At 40.8% G+C, this 12,797-nt stretch overlaps 1 protein-coding gene across 4 annotated transcripts in view; it reads right to left on the reverse strand.

The window, feature by feature from the left end:
- mad1l1 (mitotic arrest deficient 1 like 1) overlaps window positions 1-12,797 on the reverse strand; it is an 826,601-nt gene that overhangs the window by 483,813 nt on the left and 329,991 nt on the right. The gene's annotated exons all lie outside the window — the stretch shown is intronic.

The following is a 12,797-nucleotide window of genomic DNA, read 5'->3' on the forward strand; positions in this document are numbered from 1 at the left end:
CCTGAAGTGTATCACTTCACACTTATCCGGGTTGAACGCCATCTGCCACTTCTCAGCCCAGCTCTGCATTCTATCAATATCCTGTTGTAATCTACAGCAACCTTCTACACTATCCACAACACCACCAACCTTTGTATCATCAGCAGACTTACTAACCCACCCTTCCACATCCTCATCCAAGTCATTTATAAAAATCACAAAGAGCAGGGGTCCCAGAACAGATCCTGTGGAACACCACTGGTCACCGACCTCCAGGCAGAATATGCTCCATCTACCACCACCCTCTGTCTTCTATGAGCGAGCCAGTTCTGAATCCACACAACCAAATTTCCCTGGATCCCATGCCTCCTGACTTTCTGAATAAGCCTTCCATGAGGAACCTTATCAAACACCTTATTAACCGCTGCTCTACCTTCATCAATGTGCTTTGTCACATCCTCCAAGAATTCAATCAGGCTCATGAGGCATGACCTGCCCCACACAAAGCCACACTGACTGTCCCTAATCAGCCTATGCTTCTCCAAATGCCCATAATCCCGTCTCTAAGAAATTTCTCCAGTAATTTGCCCACCATTGAAGTAAGACTCACTGGTCTGTAATTCCCAGGGTTATCCCTACTCCCTTTCTTAAACAAAGGAACAACATTTGCCACCCTCCAATCATCTGGCACTACTCCTGTGGCCAGTGAGGATGCAAAGATTGTTGCCAAAGGCGCAGCAATCTCTTCCCTCGCTTCCCATAATAACCTTGGATATATCCCATCCGGCCCCAGTGACTTATCTATCCTAAGGTTTTTCAAAAGTTCCAGCACATCCTCTTTCCTCACGTCGACATGACCTAGCGTATCAGCCTGTCATACACCATCCTCACAAACGTCAAGGTCTCTCTCTCTCTGGTGAATACTGAAGCAAAGTATTCATTAAGGACCTCCCCTTCCTCTTCCAACTCCAGGCACATGTTTCCTCTTTTATCCCTGATTGGTCCTACCCTCACTCTAGTCATCCTCCTATTCTTCACGTACACATAGAACACCTTGGGGTTTTCCTTAATCCTACGCACCAAGAACTTTTCATGCCCCCTTCTAGCTCTCTGAAGTCCATTCTTAAGCTCCCTCCTGGCTACCTTGTAACTCTCCAGAGCCCTGTCTGATCCATGCTTTCTAAACCTCAGGTAAGCTTCTTTCTTCCTCTTGACAAGATATTCTATGTCTCTTGTCAACCACAGTTCCTTCACTCTACCAACCTTACCCTGCCTCAATGGGACAAACCTATCCAGAACCCCATGCAGTACTCCAAAACAACCTCCACGTTTCTGCTGTGCACTGCTCCAAGAACATCTGTTCCCAGTTTAAGCTCCCAAGTTCCTACCTATTAGCATCAATATTCCCCCTCCCCCAGTTAAATACTTTCCCATATCGTCTGCTCCTATCCCTCTCCAAGGCTATGGTAAAGGTCAAGGAGTTATGGTCACTATCTCCAAAATGCTCTCCCACCAAGAGATCTGAAACCTGATCAGACTCATTGACTAGTACCAAGTCCAGTATGGCCTCTCCTCTAGTCGGCCTGTCCACACACTGTGTCGAATCCTTCCTGGACACACCTAACAAACTCCGTCCCATCTATCCCCTTTACACTAAGGAGGTGCCAATCAATATTAGGGATGTTTAAATCACCCATGACAACAACCCTATTATTTTTGCACCTCACTAAAATCTGCCTCCCAATCTGGTCCTCAGTGTCTCTGCTGCTATTGAGGGGGTCTGTAGAATACTCTCAATACAGCAATCACTCCTTTCCTGTTTCTGACTACCACCCACACTGACTCAGTGGATCATCCCTCCAGGACATCCTCCCTTTCTACAGCTGTGACACTGTGCCTGATCAGCAAAGCCACTCCCCCACTTCTTTTACCTCCGCCCCTGTCCCTTTTGAAACATCTAAACACCGGAATATCCAGCAACCATTCCTGCCCTTGCAACAGCCAAGTTTCTGTAATGGCCACCACGTCACAGTTCCACATACTTACTTTTTATTTTATTTACAGCGTGGTAACAGGCTCTTCCGGCCCAACAAGTCTGCGTCGCCCATTTTAAACACAAATTAACCTACCCGTACATCTTTGGAATGTGGGAGGAAACCGGAGCACCCAGATGAAACCCATGCAGATGGGAGAACGTACAAACTCCTTACAGACAGTGACGGGGATCGAGCCCCGATCGCTGATGCTGTAATAGCGTCACGCTAACCGCTACGCTACCGTACCGCCCATGTTACCCATGCTCTAAGTTCATCATCCTTGTTCCTGATACTTCCTCGTATTAAGGTAGACACACTTCAGCCCATCCAACTGACTGCAATTTTGCCCTTTCAAATGCTTATCCTTCCTCACAGTCTTTCTACACTCTGCATCTACTTGTACACTAAGTGAACCAACCTCTGACCTGTCAGTCTGGTTCCCGTCCCCCTGCCAAACTAGTTTAAATCCTCTCTAACAGTTCTAGCAAACCTGCCCGCAAGAATATTGGTCCCCCTCCAGTTCAGGTGTAACCCGTCCCTTTTGTACAGGCCATACCTTCCCCAGAAGAGATCCCAATGATCAACAAATCTGAAACCCTGTCCCCTGCACGAATTCCTCAGCCACGCATTCATCTGCCAAATCATCCTGTTCTTACTCTCACTCCAGATATAGTCCACTTCACTGCTTCCAGAGAAATTAAGTCTGGGTAGGTGGGCTCTGTGGCTGGTGAGTCCAAGCAGCAGGCTATATATATCCAGTACATGCCAGCTCAGTACAACTTAGCAAGTTAATGGGAACACACTTAAGTAGTATTGGTCCAAAATGTCAGTCAGCAACAACATTAGCATTCATTGAAGCCAGCATCCAGAGAGCCTGCTGTCCTTAACCTTGACTACTCAGCTGCCAGGCTTGCTAAATCCTCCCCAACTATCTGGGGACCAGTAATTTCATATATGGGTTCTTTCAAAATCAAAGCAAATGATCTGTTGACTTGGTTCACTTGTTGGGTACTCTCACCTCATGGTCAAAAGGTGATGAATCCAAGTTCCATTCCAGTGTCTTGCACACAAAGTGCAAATTAATGTGCTGGTGCAATACAAAGGGACCAATGCACGTTTGGAATTGGAATTGGTTTATTATTGTCACATGTACCAAGGTACAGTGAAAAACCTGTCTTGCATACCGTTCATACAGATCAATTCATTACACAGTGTATCAAGGGAGTACAAGGTAAAACAGACACAGAATGCAGAATAAAGCGTAACAGCTACAGAGAAAGTGCAGTGCAGGTAAACAATAAAGTGCAAGGTCATAACAAGGTAAGGTCGAGAGTCCATCTTATCTTACTAGGGAACCATTCAATAGTCTTATAACAACAGAATAGAAGCTGTCCTTGAGGCTGGTGGTACGTGCTTTCAGGCTTTTGTATCTTCTGCCTGATGGGAGAGGGGAGAAGAGAGAATGTCCCGGTAGGTGGGGTCTTTGATTACATTGCCTATTTTACCGAGGCAGCGAGAAGTGTAGACAGAGTCCATGGAGGGAAGGCTGGTTTCTGTGATGTGCTGAGCTGTGTCCACAACTCTCTGCAGTTTCTTGCTGTCGTGGGCAGAGCAGTTGCCATACCAAGCCATGATACATCTGGATAGGATGCTTTCTACGGTGCATCGATAAAAATTGGTCAGGGTCGACGGGGACATGACAAATTTCTTTAGCCTCCTGAGGAAGTAGAGGTGCTGTGAGCTTTCTTGGCTGTGGCATCTACATGGTTGTACCAGGACAGGATGTTCACTCCTAGGAACTTAAAGCTCTCAACCCCGGCATCATTGATATAGACAGGATCATGTGTACTGCCTCCCTTCCTGAAGTCAATAAGCAGCTCTTTTATTTTGCTGACATTGAAGGAAATGCTGTTACCAAGGGCAAGGAGTTACGACGTCTTGGATAACTGGTTAAAATGAGCCTCCATCTGCTATTTCAGGAGGACATGAAAGATTTTATAACATGCTTTTGAAGGTTCCACGACACTGTTTTGCAGAGGAGCAGGGGAATTCATTCTCATGACGACACCAATATTTACAGATGATTTGGCATAATCATTTTCCTATATGTGGGATCCTGCAGAGTGTAATTTGACTGTCAACTTCCCTGCATTACAACAGTGATTCAAAACACTGTTTTTGATTCAAAAAGCTGGAAAATGTGGATCACTTTCCATATCTCAGGAACCACCTCTCAATGAGGGCATGCATTGATGAAAAAAAATCTACCATTATTTCCATTGAGCCAGGACAGCTTTTAACCAAATGAGGTAAAGAATTTCTGAATACTTCAGACAGGCACCAAGCAGTTATTAGCAGTGATGTCTGCCCTTTGTATGCTTTGGAGACATGAACAATTCGAGCACTCAAAGCACTTGTTTCCAATACTGAACCAACTGTTGTTTCCTCTCATCAATGCTCTGATCATACTGAATTAGCTCAGAAGCATCCTCCACATGGCTGTCACCAGACTCACAAAACAAGTGTTCCACTAAGCTCCCGCAAGAGATTTCCAGAAGGACAAGGAAAACACCATGGATTTTTTCCTTTTGAAAAAATGCAACATCCTCTTCTGTACCACGTGAAACCCTGTTCTATGCCTGCTCAAAATGGAGAAGAATCCACCAAAGTGCTACACAATCTTAAATCTCCTTGATAAGAGCATGCACAAACAGTAGCAGTGGCAACATCCTAAACAACCCAACACCCATCAAGTACCACCTGTGACAGTCTGCAAATCATGTACAGGACTCATCAGAACTTACAAAATGGAGTGGAAGCAAGTCATCCTTGATTCCAAGGAGCTGCTAAGAAGAAAAATACAATAATGACCTCATGAAAAAAATAATTCATTATCTTTAAAGTGCTTTAAGATATTGCATTGTTGTGCAAATCTCCAAATCTAAGGAATTAAGGGAAACGAACAGGGATGTCTTGAAACAAATCCACATTACGAAAGAAGTGGTGTTGCCGGACTTAAAACATATTAAGGTGGATAAATTCCCAGGGTCTGACCAAGTATATCCTGGGACATTGTGGGAAGCAAGGAAAGAAATTGCAAGGGTCCAAGCAGAGATATTTGCATCACCTTTAGCCTTGAAGTGAGGTACTGGAAGGCTGAAGGGTGGCTAATGTTGTGCCTTTTTTTAAAATGAATTGCAAGGACAAGCCAGGGAACTACAGGCTGGCAAATCTAACATGTGTGGTGGGAAAGTTTCTGGAGAAGATTCTGAGGGACAGAATCTACCAGCTTTTGAAAAGGCAAGAACTGATTAGGAATAGTCAGCAGGGCTTTGTGCATGGGAAATGAGGTTGTACAAATTTGACTGAGTTCTTTAAAGAGGTGACGAAGAGGATTGATGAGGGCAGGACGGTGAACATTGTCTACATTGACTTTGGCAAGGCCTTTGACAAGGTGCCACATAGTAGGCTTGTCTGGAAGGTTAGATCACATAGGATCCAGGGTGAGATAGCTAACTAAATATGGAGGGTGGCAGTGGAAGGCCGTTTTTCAGATTGGAGGCCTGTGACCAGTAGTGTGCCACAAGGATTGGTGCTGGGTCCACTGTTGTTTGTCATCTATATTAATGACTTGGATGAGAATGTCATTAGTATGGTTAGTAAGTTTGTGGATGACAGCAAAATTGGTGGCAGAGTAGACAGTGAAGAGGGTTATCTAAGAGAGCTATCTAAGATTACAAGGGGATCTAGATCAACTGGAGAAGTGGGGCAAAGAATGGCAGATGAAATTTAATTGGACAAATGCAAGGTGTTGCATATTGGTAAATTAAACTTGGGCAGGACTTAGAGTAAATGGTAGGGCCATGGAGAGTGTTGCAGAACAGAGGGACCTAGGAGTTCAGGTACACAGTTCCCTTAAAGTGGAGACACAGGTAGACAGGGTGGTGAAGAAGGCATTTGACACACTTCTCTTCATGAGTCAGGGCATTGAGAACAGGAGTTGAGATGTTATGTTACAATGAACAAGTCGTTGGTGAGACCACACTTAGAGTATTGTGTGCAGTTCTGATCACCCAGGTATAGTTAGGATGTCACTAAGCTCAAAAGGGTGGAGAAAAGATTCATAAGGATACCAGGACTGGAGGACTTGAGTTATAAGAGGCTGGATAGGCTGAGATTTTTTTTCCCCTTGAAGCATAGGAGGCAGAGCTGTATAAAATCATGAACAGCACAGATAAGATGAGTGGTCACAGTCTTTTTCCCGGGGAGGAGAGTCTAAAATAAGAGGGCACAAGTTTATGATGAGATGAAAAAGATTTAAAAGGGACCTGAGGGGCAACTTTTTCACACAGAGGGTGGTGGGTGTATGGAACAAGTTGCCAGAGGAAGCGGTAGAGGAAGGTACAATTACATTTAAAAGACATTTAGAGAGGTACACAGATAGGAAAGGTTTAGAAGGATATGCCAATGCAGGCAAATGGGACTAGCTCTGGTAGACAACTTTGTAGGCATGGACAAGTTGGGCCAAAGGGCGTGTTTCCACACTGTATAACTCCATGACTCTAAACTTCTCTATATTATCACCATTATATTGAAATATAAATTTCTCCAATAGTTTCTACTGTCATACCACTTTCATAGGTCCTATCAATTCAGATCAGACATGCATACTCTGATATACACATCTGTGTGTGTGTGTGTGTGTGTGTGTGTGTGTATATATATATATATATATATATATATATATATATATATATATAGTGTATGTATGATTAATTTTTAAAACAATGCAAGCTATTTTTCCTCTCAAAATGATGATTAATTCCTATGGATGCATTCCTGCAGCTTTCCCCATTCCCTCATTTGCTTACTCACAATCCCTCATCCCCCACGTTATCTGATTTGGCCTTTATTGACAGATAAAACTATTTTTGGTGCAAACCTGCCTGAGCAGAAAACCAATATATCATTCTGCTCACTTATGAGTTAAAAAAGATGGACTCTCGAACCAAACTAGACAACTCTGTCCAAAAATGAAGTGAAAGGAAACTCTAAACAACTGAGCACCTGAGAGAATCGATGAATTATGCACGAAGACCTCTGCAGCTTGGAACAACTCTCCACTTCCAGTTAACTGTATCAGCTTCAGCTTTCCTACCTAATTTTAGTTAAGGTTTATAATCAGAAGGGAAAAGTTCAATGTTAGCTTCAATACACTCCTCCTGAAACAGAATTTTTTTCTTCCTGTCCTTCCCAAATCAATATATTTGTGGATTACACAATGGGTCCTAGGATGCTGCAGGGAAGGTTAATAAAGCATTCATAACCAGCACTGCAATTCTAGTTTTGTGAAACACTCTCCAGTTCTACACTGACAACGGAAGATGAATAGGCTACAGCTGAATGCCCTGTGGGCTGCTAGTGTACTGTCTAGCCAAGAATTCAAACACCCGCGTATGATTTTTACTTCTGCACAGTAATTTTGGAATACTGCAAATATCATCAAAATTCTTTTTTGAACACAATCTTCAAATAAATAAACTTATGGATTTACTGTGTTTTTTTAATGTTGTCCTATAGACTGGACAAAAAAATTAAATGTACATGAGACAAGTCTTTCACTGTTAATTACAACCAAGCACTTCAAGCCAGTGTCAGGTTAGCTTTTCATCTGAAATATTTCTGCAGTATGTCACAGATTTCCAAGGTGCTGAGTACCAGTGGAATTGGAAGCTGCTTGTAAATCTCCAAAATGCAGGCTTCATTACATCTCTCGAACTGTTTTGATCTTTGAATTTGACTAGGTCTGGATGGTAACATTGTTTTTGATTGGTCAACTATCTTCATACCTCTTGGGTCACCCAAAATTGCTGAAACACTTAGCAATTGAGATGTAAAAGATTAACTCATGCATTTATTTGATAGAAGTATGGGGTTCAGTTCTGTTTGGGATGGGTCCCAATTACATGTCTCAAAAATGAAGCTGTGTACAAAAATATTAGATCAAATCTTTTGAACCATCAAACAAATGTATAAAGTAAATTATAAATTCAATATAGATTATGTTGAATATTAAGTTCAATATAAATTATATTGAAAATTGAGAAAAGTATTTTTACTTAGGAATCCCTTAATGTAACATAACATTTAAAATTGTATTTAACAGCTAATACCTTTTTCTGCTGCATCAAATAAAAATTGCACCAACTCCCATATTACTTAACTCTATCTGACAGACACTTCCCTTAGATCAAGGAGCGCACAGTCCCATAGGTAACCCTTGGCTCTGCTCTGTCAATTCTATTACATCCCAATTTAGCCATTTTTATTCTGCAACCCAGAGTCATGGTTGCTCACTGTGTTGACTCTCAAGGATTTAAGGAGAACTTTGTCCAAAAGCAAAGAAAATGAACAGATGAAAAAAACTTCTCCACATAATTCATTTCCCAATTACTGTATCCAAAGTTTCCGATAGCTCATTGTTATTGTTCCTGTCTGTGAAGGAGGTGCATCTAAAATGCATCAAAATTAATGTGTTTTATAGAGCACCTATATTCTGTCTGTGGGGGCAACTTAGAGCTCCCTTTTGCATGCCACATTAATTCTCCAACCCACTCTGACCAATCTGTGGCCTCCTGCATTGTAATAATGAGGCCCAATGTCAGCTTGAGGAATGGCACCTTATCTTCCATCTGGGCATGCTGCAGCCTTCTGGACTGAATATTTATTTCTACAACTACAGGTAACTCACTTTCGTGTCTGCATCTGTACATTTTTACTATAAATCAACTATCTGCATAATTGTTCAGCTTTCCTCTATTAGCACAGCTGGGCTTGCAGGGTATGTCCTACAGCCCTGTATTTATCATGTTTATACTTTCACTCTCTACTTGCCCTCATCTTGTAGCTTTTGTTCCATTTTGTCTCTAACTGCCCCATTAGCCCATTGACTGGATGACCTCTACACGAGAACCCTGGCCTCACCCCATCAGAGATGTTCACTTTGTCCTACACATCCCTCCCCATCTTCTCTGAAGCTTAACTTGTTTGATCTCCTTCTGACAAAGGTTCTTCAACCTGAAACATTAATTCCGTTTCTCCTTCCACTAAGACTGCCAGATATGCTGAGTGTTTTCAGCATTTTTTATTTCAGATTTCTATCATCTACAGTTTTTTTTTATTTTTGAGATTACTGTGTTGATAGGGTTTAGATGAAGGATGTCAGAGGCTCCAGCACATTGGCATAACCAGTTGAGCCAAATGAGTTGTTTCTGTGATACAAATGTTAAAATATAACATGCATTAATAACAATAGAATGTATGGTTTTTAACTTTTCAGTCAAACTCATCCATTTGAATGGAATAAATTTTAATCTGGTTTTCTGCTCATTCTAGTTATAAATTTTACAAATTAGGCACCTGTGCATTTCAACACTATTCCTCATGTAGATCAACAGAAACTGTGGGTAAATCTTTGGCAGAATAACTATACACGCACTCTGGAGAGAGTTGCCTTAATGAAATGAACAACTGTCATGCACTCTTGATTTCAAGCATCTTTCAGTTCTGAAGTGATTACTCAATTCAGGTGGGTTGAAACACAAAGCACTAAATTGTGAGTGTTCTACTAAAATTCTCATATTTAAAGATATTGTAGCATAATGAATTGTGGAAACAATCCATTTCAGCATGGCTACATTAAGCCTTCTGTGCTAATTTTAGTTTTAACTATTTGTACTTTCAATTTCACAATATCATATTATGCTATGAATAAATAATATTCCTAGTTTTGCTTGACCTACATTTGTCCAATTTTGAGCTATTTACATGGAAATATAAATAACAGGCTTTCAGCCTGAACACCTTATCTCTCTTCTTTGCTACATAGCAAAGCCCTTCCTTTTTCTTTTGTTTTAATATATTTAAAATAAAGCTTGATAATTATATCTGTTATTGCCTTATTCACCCTGTGACTGGAGGTATCACAGACTAACTACTTTGAGTTATTTACTACCTTGTGAAGAATGTGGTATGTATCCAAAGTGATCACTCATATGCTGTAATGTAATTTGCTGTGCATTACATCCAGCACTGTAACTGAGAGTTTTGGCCCTCTAAATCTTCAGTCCACTTCAGAAAATGGTTTGTCTGATACAAGCACAAAATTAAAGCGTCAGAGGTACGGGCAGAAATTTCAAGCAAGGATAGCTAAAATACTTCATTCTTCAGGCTTTTTTGTGCCATATATCATCACCATTTTTTGCTTACATAATGAGCTTCAGAAAGAGAATACATGCAAAAGTAAGATTCAGAAGTGGAAGATGAAAAGTCTATTCAAGATCTGCAAACACTGCCACACTTAGTGATATTTTGCTGTTTTAGATTTGGACTGTTAAAGGCAATAATGGCAACTTCACAGATAAATGATCCAGGATCAATGAACAAAAGAATTTTGTAGCTGCTTGGAACCTTCTCAAATCACCTCCTGTAAAAGTAATTAGTTGTTTTGGGGTATTAGGGACAACCTTCACCAGGAAATGAAAATAATACAAAAACTATAGATGCTGGAAATCTGAAATACTGAAAGAAAATGCTGGAGATACTCAGCAGGTCAGTCAGCATCTGTGGAAAGAAAAACAGCTAACATTTCAAGTCCTGAATCCTTCATCTGACAAAGGGTTCTGGACAGAAACGTCAATATTGTCCAACCTGCTATATTTCCAGCATTTTCTGTTTTAATTACAACTTTCACCAAGATCTCTTTAACATTCAAATAAAGTGGTCTCCATAGACCCAATAACATTTGATAATCTACAAACAATAAGTCGATCCAACCACCTGTAGTATTTTGATACCCTGCTCAAGTGGTGGTCTCTTCCAGTTCTATTACTGCATTAATTTGATTTTTGGGTGCAGTCACGAGAATCAGTTTGGTATTTTGGACACAATGTGAAGTAGGTTTGAATGGTGCAGTCACACCATTCACAAAAATAGTAACAGGATGGGTTGTAAAGGAAAGAATTCTTATCACTTAGAATGTGAGAAAGAATGAAAAAATGTTTTCTTCCTTTTTATCCTCAGAATATGATGGTATTATCTGCAACACAAACGGCGCTGGAGGAACTCAGCAGGTCAGGCAGCATCTATGGAGGGAAATGGACAGTCAACATTTCAGGTCAAGACCCTTCATCAGTCCAGATGAAGGGTCTCCACCCGAAAAGTCAACTGCCTATTTCCCTCCAAAGTTGCTGCCTGAATCGCTGAATTACTCCAGCGCCTTTTGTGTTGCTCCAGATTCCAGCATCTGCAGTGTCTTTTGTCTCTCAGTATTATGTGTAACTAGTGTCCATTTAAGTGAGGGGCTAATACTCACTGACTGTACAAACAAAAGCATAGCCATTCACCCAACTCCAAATGAAAAGCAAAACAAACAAAAAAGTGCTAGAAATACCTTGTAGGTCATTGAGTATTTAAACAAAAGGAAACCGAGTTAATGGATCCTGATGAAGATATTTCATCAGAACTGGGAAAAGTTAGAAATCAAACAAGTGTTAAGTTGCCAAGAGGGAAGGTGTAGAGAGAAGAAAAGAGGTGGTCTGTGACAGGATGGAGAACTGGAGATACTGAATGATACATGAGGCAGTGGTGCCTGCTGAAGGCACACAAGGGAGGAGGAAAATGAAATCTTCAATAGCAACATTCAGTTTCTCTTTCTTTTTCCTCTTCTACTCTTTCAGATTTCACTTTGTTTTATTTCTCAGTCTAGGATTGCCTTCTATTATTACACAAAATATTTTCTCACACATAGCTTCACTGGGTATGCTTATCAGTGGAAGATCCATATCCACAGAAACAATATCATTACACAAGGGTTGCAGCAAAGAAATTCTCCATCAATAACTCAACGATATATCCAACAAATGACTTGTCCACCCAGATGGACAGTATGAAAAAAAGGCAAAGTGGATCTTAATCTGGTCAAGCTCGATCTAGGAATCGGTCATTCAGGTCGCTCTGTGCCAAGTTTGCACATGGTCATAAAGATGAGGAATGCACTGAGGAAGGGAAAGTATGAAGGTTAATTCGCCACTGTAAATCGCCCTGAACGTGTGGGTGAGTGATAGAATTTGGGGGAGTTGATGAGAATATGGGGAGGATAAAAAAAAACAGGGACTAATGTAGGATTGATTTAAATGAGAGGTTGACTGTCAGTGTGGACTCGGTCGGCCGAAGGGCCTGTTTCTGTGTCATATCTCTAAGAAAAGGGATCAGAGACAATGAAGATTTGCTAAAGCACCAAAGTAGAAATGACAGAGTGCCTGTATTTGTCAACACCTACAGAAAAAAATTCTTAACAAACTTAAAAATTTTCTATATTCTTTTCTGTGTTACAAACAAGCAGTGGAACTACTTTGATTTACCAACATAAAGCTTTATAAAATAGGGCAGAAAGAACCATAAAAGATATCCAGAAATAATCTGTTGTTCAAATGACAAAGTTCTGAATGCCTTATACTAGAGTTGCAATTACATAATATAAACGATTTATATCCATATCACTCCCAGATATCACAGTTTCAATTCTATTCTGATTTCAATCAGTTTTTAATGCTGGCACTAGTCGGTGTGCATTAGAACATAGAACACTACAGCACAAAAAACAGGCCATTCAGCCCTTCTATGCTGAAACTTTATTCCGCTAGTCCCATTGACCTGCACCCAGTCCATAACCCTCCAGACCTCTCCCATCCATGTATCTATCCAATTTATTTTTAAAACTTA

The sequence above is a fragment of the Pristis pectinata genome, chromosome 8 (assembly GCF_009764475.1).
Source record: "Pristis pectinata isolate sPriPec2 chromosome 8, sPriPec2.1.pri, whole genome shotgun sequence".
Classification (NCBI taxonomy): domain Eukaryota; kingdom Metazoa; phylum Chordata; class Chondrichthyes; order Rhinopristiformes; family Pristidae; genus Pristis; species Pristis pectinata.